Source organism: Sus scrofa, chromosome 1 (genome assembly GCF_054392235.1).
Source record: "Sus scrofa isolate SSC_HxYL_T2T_F1_AM1 chromosome 1, Sscrofa_HxYL_maternal_Yorkshire_Landrace_v2.0, whole genome shotgun sequence".
In the NCBI taxonomy this organism is placed as follows: domain Eukaryota; kingdom Metazoa; phylum Chordata; class Mammalia; order Artiodactyla; family Suidae; genus Sus; species Sus scrofa.
In genome coordinates, this window is record NC_139383.1 from 234,721,595 (window position 1) to 234,737,923 (window position 16,329).

General features: G+C 41.6%; 1 protein-coding gene and 1 long non-coding RNA gene across 34 annotated transcripts in view; both read right to left on the reverse strand.

Annotated features, from left to right (window-relative positions):
* The window catches only part of TRPM3 (transient receptor potential cation channel subfamily M member 3), an 845,347-nt gene that overhangs the window by 31,433 nt on the left and 797,585 nt on the right, over window positions 1-16,329 (reverse strand). The window lies entirely within an intron of this gene.
* LOC146407059 (uncharacterized) lies at window positions 4,368-12,295 on the reverse strand. The gene is made up of 2 exons (XR_014822768.1): window positions 9,923-12,295; window positions 4,368-9,875 (listed from the first exon to the last, which is right to left on the reverse strand). It is a non-coding gene; the product is annotated as an uncharacterized LOC146407059 (long non-coding RNA).

Consider the following 16,329-nt stretch of genomic DNA (forward strand, 5'->3'; position numbering starts at 1 on the left):
AAATAGGGACCAACTTTCTGTCCCCAGGTGGTGAACTGGAGGCAGCTAAGCTTTGGTCCTGTACAACCTGCAAGAGACTCCCTCTGCATTGATCTACCATTAAGAGATGGAGAGAGCTAATGAAAACTGGCACCTGGGTTCACCCTGGCTTTCACCCAATCCTACCCACGTAAAGAGCTACCCTGCCTTTACTGGACAAACAAGCAACCTGCTGAGGTAAAGCTGGTTTCTAATCTGATTTGAGCAAAATCAACTTTTCTAGATAAAAGTTTTCACAGTCCGAGGCTTGGGAGAGGAAACAAGGTTCTTATTAATGACTTCAGAGCACCCTCCAGCTTTTCGCATTGCTGCTAACTCCTCAGCGGTTGCTGCTGAGTGCAAACTGCTTGCTGTACCTGCTGTGTCAAAGAACAATGAGCTTAGGGATGGGCAAAGCCCCTCTGGTTCTTTAAGCATCTTCTTAACCTTTCCCGAGGCAGGAAACCCCACCAAAAGCTGTGGCCAGGCAGTTAGTCTGAAAAATTTTTAGACAGTTTTATTCAACAGTGTGCCTATCTACCACAGAGTACATGCAGAGACAGGCTGCATTTAAATTCTTATTTCTTTTCTTTGTGAAGATAGGAAGGTTTTTCTCTTTTTTAAAAAGTGAAATAGGAGTTCCCATTGTAGCTCACTGGAAACAAATCTGACTAGTATCCATGAGGGTGCGGAATCAATCCCTGGCCCTTCTCAGTGGGTTAAAGATCAGGCATTGCTGTGAGCTGTATCGCAGGTCGCAGATGTGGCTTGGATCCTGTGTCGCTGTGGCTGTGGTATGGGCCAGCAGCTGTACCTCTGATTCGACTCCTAGCCTGGGAACTTCCATATGCCATGGGTACAGCCCTTAAAAAAAATAAAACAGTGAAATAGAAGGTTTCTATAAAACCTGTGTTTTCTCTTGTACCTAGACAATGCCCCCTCTCACCACACATACACCAAAAATACTGCTTTTTTCCACAAATAAGAAACTGAGTTGACCATATTGATTAAAGTAATTGAATACTGGATGGCTTCATTTTGTCACTGCACAAAGTACACAGTAGTGACATGTGAAATCTGACCTATATTTGTTTTAAAAAATATGGCTTTCCTGATTTTAATAAGCTTATGCTTCACACAACTCCACTCTAAACAACGCTGTATGATGGTATTTCCTTTGGCCAAGTTGGTCTGAATAGCCCTGTGGGAAGATCTGAAAACTAAATCACAAAGCAGTATAAAACTGGCTAGTTTCTGGGCCCTACACAGAAAGGAAACAAGTTGGGCTTTTTCCACCATATCCCTTGCCTAATTGTGAAACAAAGGCTATTCTCTGGACTCTGGTGGGTTGCAAACTGGGGGAGTTTGTAACCAAATATTCTCTCTGCCTTTCTCCATATTGTATACAACTATTTAGTAAAAAGAAGATGGTTGACATTGAGCTTCCTGCTCAATGATGACAAACATACATGGCGCATGCACACACATCCCAACCAGGAGAGAGAGAGAGGATGCAAGAGAGCTAAAAGAAAGCTGCAGGGTCAAGTCCAGCTTGATTGTTAAATTAGCTAACGAAATATAGAGGAATAGTCCCCTATCTGCATTTATTGTATGACCTGGCTACAATCAAATCCCAGTGTAAGATGCAATTCTACTTAAGATGACATAAAACCAATGTCCAGTGGATTGAATGTGATCACTGTTCCTTGGAGCCACAATAGGACATATCCACATGGATAGATACGGCAGACGGCCAAGTTTTTCACTACAACTTTCCAAAGAACAGGGTTGATATGGTCTGATGAAACAAGTTTCAAACTCAAATACAACAAACATTTTTTATAATTTTATAGCAAATTACTGTGGTTACAGACACTCTAGAGATGGGTGTGTCAGATTCTATGCCAGATGCTAATATAAATTAGCTCATTTGTCATAACAACCTGTTTTTTAAAGGTTAAGATTATGGAGGCTGATCATTAAGACAAAATGGAAGAAATCCTATAATCACTTCAGAATGTCCCACCCATTCATTCATTTTAAAAATTTTCATTTGACAATTATTAAACCACTTGCTATGTTCCATGCATTATTTTGCATACTTTATAAATTTTAGTTCATAAAAAACATGAGAGAAGACATATAAGGTAGTATCTTAGCTCAAACTGCCATATACCATGAATTGGGTAGTTTAAATAACATTTATTTCTCAAAACTCTGGAGGCTAAGAGGTCCAAGATCAAACAGCCAGTTGATTTAGTACCCTGTAAGAGCCCTCAGCCTGGCCTGCAGATGGCTACCTTCTGTGTCTTCATAAGGCAGAGAGAAAGGAAGCAAGTTCTCTGCTGTCTCTTCTTTATAAGGGCACCAAGCCCATCATAAGTGTCCCACCCTCATGAACTCAACGAAATTTAATTCCCTTCTAAAGACCCCATCACAGTCACTTTGGGGGTCAGGGACTGAACATATATGAATTTGGGGGAGATACAATTTAGTCCATAATAGGTAGGTACTTTTCTGTTTTACACGTGAGTAAACTGAGGCACACACTGGCGAGTAACTTGCCCAGTGGCACACAGCTAGTAAGAGACCTCAGGGCTTAGACTCAAAACTAAGATTACATCATCTAACTAACATATTTTGCTATTTCTCATGTTAGGGAGTTGAGAGTTATGTTAAAGTCATGATGGTTTGATTGCCCAGACATCTATATTTAGAGAATCCTCGTGTTTCATTCTTTTGTCTGGGTCAGTGGCTCTCAAATGGTGATGTCCATAAATAATACTCTTTCCATGTTATAGAGACTTGTGAGAGTAAATTTGACCATAAATGATTTTTGACCAACATGCTTACTTTAGAACGACGTCTATGTGGATAATACATTCAATGTAAATAGAAAATGTATATTCATCACCAAATATAATAAAAGAAATTTAAAATCCCAGTTTTAATTTTATTTATTGTCCAAGGATGCCTTTGAAAATGAATAAATTGATATTCTTTGAAAGGGGCACGAGTAATTCATCGTTTATAGGGTATTGGGCAAAGTGTTTCATCCCACAAGCTTGAAGACTCAATTTAAGCTCCTGTTTGGTCTCACTTATCTCAGTTCAAAAGTCTGTTTTTAACCCACAGAAATAGAAATCTTTCCATTTCACTTGAGCATGTAGGTGGGCCCCAAAACAAGCAGTTTGGCACAGCTCTTTGCAGCCACCATGACTGATAACTTCATTAAACATAGTAGTGTTGGGTTTGCAGTAGGATCTCTGTTTAAGCTGAGGACCTACCCAAATTAAGGTACAACAACAACAACAACAAAAAAACAAATCTTGTTTTGCTATGTGTTATAAAGAATAGCCTATTATTTCACGTTACTAGGTGAGTGAAAGAACTAGTTATACTGGTGGGTGCCATGGATATGCACGGCTCCAGCTGGTCCCACATGACAATAGGCACTAGTGATGTCAAATGGAGGAATATCAAATGAGGGGATTTGGCTTTACTAACTGTTGGAAATCTGTGTCAGCATCTCAGACCAGTAGAAATGTTCAGAGTTATGTTTATGTTCTTCAAAACGCAAGAGGATTGCTATGGCAGATATACAGGGCCAAGGGGTTCACTGCATTCTCTTTTCATTTAATTATTTAATTAAATTTTTGTATGACTATATCCAGGCCTAACAAGGCCTAAGTTATATTTCCATAGAACTGATTCAGAATATTGACCTACAAACGATGGTCATGGGACTTGATTTCCTCTATTGTGAGATTTAAAGAGATAAAGTTAAGGATGTTTCCATCTTTTTGTAGATTTGGTGATCTGAATTATTTAATGGTCAAGACTGAAATTACTTTAGATTCTTAGTCTCTTTTTATAGAATCTTCTTGTCAGGCAATCCATAGCTGACCTAACATGTAAAAATAATAAAATTGCATTTAAAAATATTCTGTAATTTAGTGGGTTTTTTCGCTTTTTTTTTTTTTTTTTTTTTTTTTTTGCTAATTTGGATTCATTTGGTAGTAAAATTCGTAGGGATTTAGGTCATATTATTAATTTGCTGGAGAGCAACATTTGGATAGTTTTTTCTTCTCTGCCTAGGGAATCCTGGTGTAAATTAAGTAGATTGAATAGTGGGCCATTATGACATGGTCACTAACTGTTTGAGTAGATCCAAGCACCAAATGTCCACTGAATGGTCAGCCAATCATTTAAGAGTAGGGAGAAGCTAGCCAGTTGCAGATAAAATACTTGATTTCAAATGTCTCCAACACAAGGACAGGTGAAATATTTTCTACAGTCTACCTTCCACATTCTCTTTCTCTCCATTTCCTCCATTGTCTTTCATTCTCTTTTATTTCCTTACTTATTTTTGAAGAGATCATGAGGTCAGTTTTCTATTCCATCAGAACAATGTCACTCCTTGTGAGCTGGCTAGAGAAATTATCATGTCCCCTTCTTGTGTGTCCTTCCAAATGCAAAGCACTCAGCATCTGTACTGAGGTTCTATAGGAAAAGCCTCTTCTCCCCAGATTATCAACTGCAGTGAAAGCCTGTCTCAATCAAGATTCTGCCACACCACACCTACAAATACATGAGTGGTGGAGAGCCCTGGATCTAGGCTCCTGAGCCAGCCAATTTGGGTTCAAATCCCCAACGCTGCCATTTATTAGCAGTATAACCTTTGGTAGGAAACTTAACCTCTCCGAGTCTCTGTTGCCTCAACTGTAAATTGAGTGATTATCACACCTATCTCACAATTGTTTTTGCAAAGATAAATGAGTTGTTATACATAAAGCTCTAGACAGTGTGAGGTATGCACTGTACATTCAATAAACTCGGGCTATGTCTGTAATAGGCCCTCTAACTTGGAGGCTCCCAGTCCAGACTCCTGAGCCAGCTGTCAGTGTTCAAAGTCCAGCTCTGCCTCTCAAAATAGGCATGTACCTTAGGCAAGTTACTTATTAGGTCAAACCATATGAACTTTCTCAGAGTAGATCATTTTTGACTTACAAAAATGCCGACTTCATGGGGTTCAAACTAATGTGTACATAATATTCTCTGAGCCTTGGTTTCCTTATTCATTAAAAATAGAGGTACTAATCTCCTACTTCATAGGATTGTTATGGGAAACATATGAGTAAGCATTCATAAGATATGTGGGACAATGTCTGATTATAAAGAGTGCTATTTAAGTATTTACTATTATTATTTTATTACCCTCACATCTCATTAGCCTGCTTCTGTCAGCCTTTCTGTCTTGCCTGCAATGCCTGATCCTCCTTGAAAGTGTAGTCTCAATGCATCCGACTGAGCCCCATCCCCACTCCATTCCCTCCACTTCTACCATGTCTCTTGACATTTTTTTAATTCACTAAGGACAAGATGTTTTATACTAGCTGACCAGGGTTCCCCTGTCATCTTCATCTTCTTCATATACTGACCCTGGAGTGAGATAGTCCAGGGCAAATATGCCATTTTTTTCCTGTTTTAAGTGTGTCTTTTCATGTGATGGTTACTTTATATCTTAAGAAAAATTAAGTTATATTTAAATGGGGAGCCCCTAATGTCTTCCTATGTTTTTAAAAAAAAGAGACTTAAAAGAAAACTTGAATACTTTTAGATTTATAGAAAAGTTGCAAAGACAGTACAGAGAATTCCTATGCATCCTTTATCCAGTCTCCACTGAAGTTAACGTCAGACACAATTACAGCGCATTTGCTGAAATGAAGAAACTAACATTGGTCCATTGCTATTAACCAAAATCAATATTTCATCAGTTTTCCATTCATGTTCTTTCTCTTCCCAGATCCCTCCAGCATGCTACACTGCATCTGCCCAGCATGCCTCCTTAGTCTCCTCTGGATTGTGGCAGTTTCTCAGGCTCCCCTATTATTCATTACCCTGACAGTTTTGAAGAGTACTGGCCAGGCACTTTATAGATTATTCCATTTGAGTTTGTCTTTTTTTCCCCCTCATGATTAGACTGGGGTTATGGAATTTGGGGAAGAATACCACAAACATCAAATGTCTGTCTTGTCAGCTCATACTGAGGGAAAACGTCACCCACATGACTTCTCACTGGTGGCGAAAACCTTGACATCTCTTTGGTGTGACCAAGTGAAATTTTTACATAAAATTCTCTACATGTTCAAGTTACCAAGAGACTTAGATGGCAAAGTAGGTAGATTCTTAAAAATCACAGCATTTTGAAGCACCAAACAGGTGTGTTCAGTTGTTCTCAGTCTTATCAGATCCCAAAACTCTTTTTTAATAATAAATATTTCCTACTGCCTCTTTTACTGTTCTGAAATAAAATTTATCGATGGTAATAATTCGCCATTACTATGAATCATAACAGAAAAATCAATATAATGTCCTTATTTTAATAAAGGGGAAATAAAGAAGTGATTTAAAATAAAATAATAAGTATGTTGATGTACAAATGCTCGGGTCTGACTGTTCCACAGGCCACATGAAGCGGTCAGATGCTTACACTTATATGAGGAATCTCCATGAATGAGACAGACACAAATGTAGACTGATAGATGACTCAGGTACAATGGGTAGTATTGCCACTGGTGAGTTGATTTTCTAAAAGGATGAACAACCCTTGGGAAAGCTCCAAAGTAAACAAAATACCACTACCATCAATTTTCATGGTGGTTTCATTCCTGGAAAAATTTGCTTATTAAAAACATGCAAAAATATTGTCTTTTAAATGTAAAATGGAGAGAGGCTCAGATAATCATAACCAGGTTTTTCACCTACACGAATGCCTGCTGAAACACTGGAAAGCTGTGTGAAACAGAGAACAATGCTTGATTGTGGGAGTGTCCTGTGCACTGCAGGACAGGGACCTTCCCTGGACCCCACTTCCTAAATTCCAGTGGTTCCCCTCATTGAGCGCATGCAAAAAACCTCCTCAAATTTCAAGGTAAAATTTCCAAAATATGGAGACCGTGCTGCCCAGTCAAGACCATCTCTGATAGTTTAAGTCCAATCACCTCAGTTCACAGGTAGGAGCTTGGGTTCAGGTCCATATGGCTGGAAAAGAGCAAAACTTAGCCTAGAATTCAAGTTTGCCAGCTCCTAATCTGCACGAACTGGTGTTTGCTGAACCCTCAACAGTACCCATGGTAACCACTGAATTGATGCTGATGGATCAAAAATCATGCAATTCACATCCCCCCACCACAACCACCACCCTCATCACTATAACTATATTCTTACACCAAACCCTTCAAAGAATTTCCATTAAGTATAGCAGAAAATCCATGTCCTTACACTGGTGTCAAAGGCCCTGGAAATTGAACCCTCATTTGCCCTTCAGCTTTTTTCGACTATATTTTTCCTTGCATGTTATGCTTCTACCATGCTGGTCCTCTCTCAGTTACCGACAAGAGTGACCTCTTTCCTGCCTCAGGGCCTTGGCACAGACTATTCTGTGTCTCTGGGTTCTTCTTCTGATTGCCTGGAAAACTCCTACTTATTCTGCATAGCTGAACTCAAAAGTCACTTTGTCAGAAAGCCGTTTCCTGAGTCTCCTTTTCAATGTTCTCCTAGCACCTCTATTTTTGAGCACAACTTATCAGAGCTTATGATTAAGTATTCGTGTGATTCTGTGTTTGATATTTTTCATCCCCACTAGGCTGTTAGTTCTCAGGAGGCAGGAGCTTCACAGGTTTTACTCAAATACCATGCTCCCCCACCCATCATAGTGCCTGGAACAGAGTAGGTTCTAAATATTTGCTGAATTCATGAATGGAGGAGAAATTGTGTTAGCTGACCAGAATGACTTTCAGGTTGGCTAGAAGGCAGACCCAATAGAGTAAGTAAGATAGTAGTTTTTCATGATGATCAGTAGCAATAGAACCTTGGTTCTACTTTGCTGCAAGAGAGAGAGAGGCATGCTATTTGAGACCTCTTGTTTTGGCACACATGTTCCAATGGATTTGGTTTGAGAAGAACACGGTGGAACAGAGGAGGCTTGAAGGCACCTTGTTGTCTTCTCTATGACTCAAGAGCTGGCTTCCCTGCTGGAAGGTGTTGGAGGCTCAACTGACAGCTTTGTAAACTTCAGCATTTTATAAGACTCAACCCTACAAGCATCCCCACTTCATCCTTCCCCTATTTACTATCAATAATACCTATTTCTGAGTAGTACTTGGTATTGAGCCTTTTAAAGAGCAAATTGTGTTTCATCCTTTCCCAAACTTCCAGTCCTTTGGGTATCACTTTCATTAATTTGGCACATCTGCATATCACCAGGGCTATTATTCATTAATGTTTTTCTTTGAACACAGCACACCCTGACACTGATGTTGATTTTAGCTTCATCATAAACACTAATATGCATGAACTCCTGTATTTCTTGGGTTTATTATATTCATTTGGGGAAGCCTGCTCTTAAGAGTATTCCTATGGGGGATGCACACCAAGGCAGACCTCACTGTCTTTAATTTGTTAAGAATATTGAAGCACAGAGAGGTTCACTAACTTGCTCAAGGTCAGAGAGTCATCAGAGGTGAGAGAACTGGGATTCAGAGTGTCTGCCTCCTGGTTCTCTCCTGGGCTGTCCCTGCCACACTAGCTCAAACCATTCTTAACTGAGCTCTATAGGCACACCAGGCCCTCTGTAAATGTGAAAGACTCTGGGTCTAAGGATCACTATTCCAAATAAACTCTTCTATAAAATTTTGTTTCCCTGTTTATGTTATATCCAGTGCATGTTGGTTGCTGGTATTTCTGGGCTGACATTTTCCTGCACCTGTGGCATATGGAAGTTTCTGGGCCAGGGAATGAATCTGAGCAGCAACCATGGCAACACTGGATCCTTTAACCCACTGCGCCAGGCCCGGGATTGACCTGTGCCTCCACAGTGACCCTAGCTCCTGCACTCAGATTCCTAACCCACTGTGCCACAGAGGGAACTCCTGAGCTAATATTTTTTTGGTTGCCTCTTCCCAATTTGTGATTTTTGGACCCATCTGTGAACATGTCTCATTACAAATGCTGAGCTTTTGTTCACACTACTAGGATTGTTACAATTTTGATGATGGATGTTATCTTGACATATTCATGGAGGTAAATCTCCTCTGGGGGTGTGGTGTGTTTTCATGTGGGGTCTAATTCATCCATGATGAGTGCTTCTGGGAGCATTTAAAGAATCACTGTCCCAGGGCCAGAGGAACCCTTCGTGAGGCACAGGATGGCTCCAACAGAGGAGTCAGCTCCCATCCTGATTCTGGAAGCCACTTGCTTCTGGAAGATTCCCCAGCCACCTGACTATCATCATATGGTGGTGAGCTGTTTCCTGAATGACTGAAGAGTTGCTGATCTGTTTTTAATTCCAGTCCCTAACTTAGAATTCACACATTTGAACCCAGGAATTCCACCATGACATGTCATACCGACTTGAGATCCTTTAGATATAAAATCCCAGTCTTACTGGCATTCCTTCTGATCTTGGTTAAAGACATCTAGGATTACTTCTACTACCTGGCTTTTGTCCTTATTGTTCCCTCTGTCTGGAATGTTCTTTCCATGCCTGTTTTCATCATTCATATCCCAATACAACTTTATCTCTTCAAGGTCTTTCCTTGACCATTCTATGCAAATTGCACTTCAACTCCTCATCCCACTGATTCCCCAGCCTACGCCCTGGATTTATTCTCTTTATGGAACCTATTACTACTGAAAAGTACCTTATTTGTTTACAAACTGTCTACCTCCCCCCTGCCCCCAGTAGAATGTAACTCCCATTAAGGGAAAGATGAGGCCTCTCTCCTGTACCACTTTCTCTCTAGAGCCAAAAAAGGCACTTGATAAGTTATTGCTAAGTCAATAAGTGCATGAGACTGTAGTCCAGTCATAAGTTATTGCTAAGTCAATAAGTGCATGAGACTGTGGTCCAGTCACTACAGCAAGGTGCAGGGGAAAAAGGAGGGCTGTGGAACCAGATGGAAGCAGCCTTCTGTTATGATATAGAGATAAGAGCACTGGTTTAGGAATTAGGTCTGAGTTCCAACTCCGCCTCTGCTGCCCTGGCTCTGTGCCGCAAGGAAGATATTTAATTTCTGCTCTTTTTCCACATCAACCGTAAATCAGGATTAAGCCAGTTGCAGTATATCCTGTGCTTGGACCCGTGCCAGCCACTGCAATAGGATCTCAGCAAATGTTAATTTTCTTCCTTTCCCCTAGAAATGCCAGAAGAAACCCATGAAACTCATGACACGGCCTCTGTAACACACTTGACAGCTAATAACGAACTCAGGCATCCTTATATTTAGTACAATCTGCTTAAGTTCAATTGCCGTACATTTTTCAAAAAGCAGTGACATTTTCGACACTTGGTTATCTTATGTAGACTCCTGCTAGGGTGCATAATCTTAAATCCCTGAAAAGAATCTAGCCTTTTAGCGCATGACCTGTTTGATAGAAGTGTCACCTGCCCTGTATATTCAATGACTTGTTGTATAATAGAACCGCATGCGCCGTGTACAGCTCCTCTGGTCGTTGAACGTTATGTTCCTCAGGTGGCATCAGTGACTTTGAAGTACTTGTCAGCAACTGGATTTCCTGGAACAGTACTGTAACCACTCAGTTCACAGTGGCATTTTACTTCTAAAGTCCTTATTCAGAATATTAAAAAGGGCAGGCCACGGACTCCATTGCTTTGCTTTAAGGACTGTGATTTTGTAAAGCTGGATCCCATGATCTACTCAGGAGAGTCACTGGCTCCAGCAAATGCTTAAAAACGGTTTTGAATTCAGTCCATAGTGTTAAGTTGGTCAGTAACTGCAACTATTGAGTCTGATCAATAGTGAGGGTAGTTCTTCCTTCTTCATCCCAGATGATGAGCTGAACTGGCTGAACCGGACAATTTCACAGGACTTCTGAGATCACTCTAGCCACTTCCTCTGATCATGCCAGGTGATGCTTTTTTCATCCAAAAAAAAAAAAAAATTACAGGAACTTCTCAGATACAAAATTGGGAAGGGAAGTGTTGAAGTTTGTTAGACCCTACCTGGATCTGCAGAATATCTGGTGAATTCTGAGTAAGTTAGGCCTCTGAGTGCTCCTCATTCTTCATTGCAATGGAAGCTAGGTTTATTCCATCCCAAACAGCCCGAGAGCTGTTTGCTAAAAGTGGCTTGTCATTTGACCATGCTGACACTATCATTGCATGATGTCCTAACTTGGTCTTTGGTCTGAAGATCATATGAGTGAGCAGAGTGGAGAGAGATGTTGTGAAACTCCATGGGGGATGGCAGAAGGGGGCCTGGAACGCTTTGTTCCTGGCATCAGTTTGTGAGGACTTGGGATTTTTCCAGATCTGTCCTTCAGGGCTTTACAGATGTTGACGGCAACCATCTTGCACCATTTTGCTTTGAGAAGCAACAGTAAGAAGGTGAATTTGGGATTCCAACAGACCAGGTTTTCCTGATCTCTGCACTACCGACATTTTGGGTTGGGTGATTTTTTTGGCTTGGGAGGCTGTCCTGGGCACCAGAGGATGTGCCGTAGCATCCCTGGCCTCTACCACTAGGTGCCAGTAGCATCTTTCAAGTTGTGACAAACAAAAACACTTCTAAGCAGTGCTCAATGTCCCCCAGGGGTGAAGGGTGGGGCTAAATTGCCCCTGGTTGAGAGCCAGTGGGGTAGATCTAACTGTGGGAGATCCTGTGGTCACAAGAAAACTTCTTTGAGGGTATTCCAGCTTCTGTTGGCTGTTCTCGGGCTTTTTAAATCTTTGAGCTTCCCGGGAAATAGATTTTCAATGGACCTGAAGATAACAAAGGGTGAACTAGAGCAAGAGGTGAGAGAAGGTGGTACCTGAATGCTGTGACTCCTCTCCTCTGTACCTGTGAGCCTCTGAGCAGGGAGAGGCATGGTATAGATGAGGAGAAATCTGGATGAACTGGAGAAGCTGGAGTTGGGAACTCCAGCACCTACAGACTGAACTGGGGGAGCTTGAGGCTTTTGGAACTTCAAGTAATCCTGATATTTAAATTCAGGCATCAGCGATTTATTGCAGACAGCATAGAAGACGGTTTTTGGAGGCAAGCTGGGCATCTGCCAAGGCCCTTGGCAAAACTGCAATGTAGGCATAGCTGTTTTGCCACCACCTCTCTTTCTGAACTTTTCCCACACCCCGTCTCACTTTCCCTGCCCTCCAGGTACACAGTCGCCTCATGATTCCCTCTGGCTGCTCAAAGTCTGCCTCACCCTCCAGAGCCATCTGCTTTCCTGCCCCCATCTTAACTTTCCTTCCCTGAATGCTGATTTAGGCTATTTTGAGGGTTAACATTAAAGGTTCAAATACTTCACACTAAGGGGAGAAGAGTCAGTAGGTTTAACCTATTCCAGGGGATGTTGTGAGTCTTTGAAACTTGCTACTCCTCTTCTAGAAGACACTGCAGAACAAAGGACTTTTCTATGGCTCATCTAGTTTCCCTGAAATGAACATATTTTCCAGGCACAATATCCCTACTTGGCACACACAACCTGTGAATTCTATAAACCAGAGCCTCAGCTTGGAAAGGAGTGCCTCACAAGGTCAAGACTGTATTTCCCATGAGAAAAGATCCAAATTCCCTAGCCTGGCATACAAAGTTTTTATAATCCATCTTTTAAACCCCTCCTCCATTCATTCACTCAAATATGGTGGAAAACATGGACAAGTCCAGCAGGGGATACATATAAGAAACCAGACAAAAAGAATATGGTGCCATGTGTAAACCCAAGGCAGGTAAAGGAGGCTTGGGAGTATCTTGCAGGGCAGGGGACAAACCCCTAACTGACTGGTCCAGGGAAGGAGTCTCACTTATCTGCTGTCTCCATATGCCTATACCTGGCACACCTTGTCATGCTGTCTAGCTTTGTACATGATGGTGTCTGTCTAGAAAGCCCTTTCATGATCTATCTAGGAAACTCTTAATAGCCTTTATGAACCAGCTTAATTTCTCTGACTGTACTTTGCCCTCTTGTTTTTCTCTGCTTCACCATGTCCCCCTCCCACCCAACCCACCCTCAAATAAAAGTGTGTTCTTTCCTTTGAGCTAAGTTCTTATACAGCACCTTATGGAAATATATATCCTACTGACTTGCAATGACTTGTTTACTTGTCAATCATCCCCATTAAACTTTTGTTAAAGCCAAGGCAATAATGCATGTCTCTTAAATCTTTAGCACCTAGCACAGAGTCTAGCACACACAGTGCTCAGTGAATGTCACTGAATGAATGAACCCACTCAAACTAGAATGTGGAAAATGTGATGGCAGGATGTCTGTTTTATCCCTTTTTATATTACATTGTGAGATAGATCATATACAGATTGGAGCCCATGAAACATATATATCCAGAGTAAAATGAAAACCCATGTAAGGACAACCCAGGTCAAGAAATAGCCCCCTCTAGTTTGAATGCATCAGAGGATGTTGTTTACTTGAACTGAGTGTGTCACTACGGCAAAGACACCAAATTCTGTATCTGACCTGAAGTTATTGGGGTCTTCTGCCAAGCATGTCCTCATCTTGAACCTCTGGCCTGATATTATAGATACCAAATACTTGGCTGAATGCCAGGTAATTCCAAACATCCCTTGCCAGACATCATCTGAAATCTAGTGGCAGGAAGCTATTCGCTCCACTGGACAGTATCTTGAGAAGATCTTGAGCATCTTCCTTCCCCCTCCTTACTGAGGCTGCAGGCTTATGTGGACTCTGTCACATTTGAGAAAAACAATTAACATGTGAGTCTTGCTGGGATTGTCTGCTAATATTTAACCTGGGTGGTGGATCAGTCTATTTTTGTTGTTGTTAACATAGATCAGTTAAAATCTTGCCGTGTTATCAGAAGGGATGTACTCTGCTCTGCTGAGTGTAAATCAGCCATCTGCCTCACTGCATTTGGTCAGAACACTGTGCCTGTGCAAAGGCCCCTGGTTACGGGATGCATGGCAACCACTTCCAGCAATGCGGAGCTGGCAGGGCTCTCTGCATGGGTCTCATCCGGGCCCACTGCTGGGCTCCAATAGCTCTCTCTTCCTTCCTCAGCTGCCCTCCACAATCAAGGGCCTGCCTTCCCTCCCTGGTTTCCCTCCTCCTTCCTGACTCGTCTCTCCCTCTCTTTCTTCCCATCTTCCTTATAGCTGTCCAACCATCAATCTCTGCACATAGTCTAGAATAACTTGCTCAATAAATACTTCTTGAATCAGGCTGTAATTCTCTTCTCGAATACAAATTCAGCTAAATTGCAGGAAGTTATCAATTCTACGATCCCATCTGAGTTCATTTTTCCTTGTGTGTGTGGGGGGGCATGAATCTATGATCATTACATTTAATCCAAATTTTAAATTCCTTGATAATAAACCTAATTCCTTTTCGTTTTTTCTATTGAAAAATTTCAAATTCCTTTATATGTATCATCAAAATCTTTTCTTTTTTCAGATTGTGTAAAAGCAAATAACAACTTTACTCTCTATTCCTTATTTCAAGGTTTTTTTTTCATGCTCCAAATATTTTCTGAGCACCTACTTTGTGCCACACACACTTGAAGTGCTGAGGCGACAGCAGGAAACAAGGAAGATGTGTTTCCTGTTCTCACAGAGTTGGTATTCTAAAGGATTCTTATATTCTAGAATGGAGCTGCTCAATGAGGTAGCCATTGGCAATGATCAGCTATTTAAATGAAAAATTAGTTAAAATGAAACAAAATTAAAAATTCTCTTTCTCATTCACACTGGCCACACACATTTCAAGGGCTCACTAGCCCCATGTGACTAGAAGATATGGTATTAAGACAGTGCAGGTCTAGATCAGTTCCATCATCTCAGAAGATTCCACTGGACAGGGCTATTCTAGAAAAACTTGCCACACCCACTACCATTCTAAGAGTTTAAGAAATCCCTGTAGCAGTGCCGTTAGATGATGTACTATGACATCAGACCATGATTCTTTCACATACCATCCTCCGTTTGAAATGCAGAGATTACATCTAGCATGCCTGGTGCCAATGTTTATTTTTATTGGGGACATCCTGTTGTATGTACAAGATTGTTAATTCAGTGTGGTGGGATAGCATTTTCAACTGCTCACTCATTTTTCCTGCCTGTCTTTCAAGCGGGTATTGGCTCTGTGTTGGGGAAGAAGGGGTTGCAAGGTGGAACCCAGAAACAGTCTTTGAGTCTCTGGCTGCTTTTGTGTTCTGGATGTAAAACTCTCAGGACCTGCAAGCATCTGTAGAAGAGGCAAGAAGAAGGAGAATTTAGGAAACAGATGAAAATATGTATGGTGGCAGGAGCAAGACTGGAGGGGAGAGGAGAATTGTGTGTCCGTGCATATGTAGGAGGGTACTTGAGAATGAATGCCAGCTTGCATGTGCTTTGTGGGCTCAGGCCATGTGGTTTCTTTGGGGCAGCAGGGAGAAAGCGTCAAGGATTTGGGATTGTGCGGAGACCCCAAAAGTCAGGTAGACTTGAAGGGTCACACTGATGGGGATAATGGATGTTTTTTAGCAGCAAACTGTGTGGACAGATTTCCCCAAACTACAACTTGTCCCCACCCCCAACATTAATCCACCTCAGGGGAGGTGAAGAGGGGTGAGCCTGAGGTCGTGATTTCCCCCCAGTGTAATGGGGTGGGTATTCAAGACAGAAATAGGTAGAATTATAATAAGACATAAAGTTGATTTTCTGGTAGCATATGCAGCTGCGACCTGGGAGCCATACCTACTCCTCAGGCACCAGAACAATTTGTCCCCAGCATAATCGTGGAAACCGGAGCAATGGCCACTCCAGTCTGTGTCTGAGGCCTAGATCTCATTAGCCTCATCTGGCTTCTTATATTACTTGGGCTCCAGGCTCTAGCTGTCTCAAAACTCCAGAAAAGTTGTCCTATCTATTATCCTCTATTTCTTCAATGTGAATTCCTCTGGTTAACTATTCTGCCTCCTGCTATTGTCCTCATATGATGTTGGCTTTCCGCCCATTGAATTTTCCCATAATTTCTCCCTTTCCCCAGAGCCTTCTGGAACACTGTTACCAGTGAACACAAACTCCTCTGCTTTCTTATCCCAGAAGCACCATACCGCATTTTCTTGCCTCAGCTAAAATCCATTTTGCAGGAATACATCACCTCCCTGTAACCTTCTCAAATGGGAACTGCACTTTCCTGCTCATCCACCATTGTGGATTCCCACAAGCAATGGCCACATTCTCTTTGACACTGTTTGCCTCTTCCATACCACTGCTTTTCATTTTTGTGCAAAAACTTCTTTCTCCTTTGAGTTCCAGGTCATTTTGCTCCAAG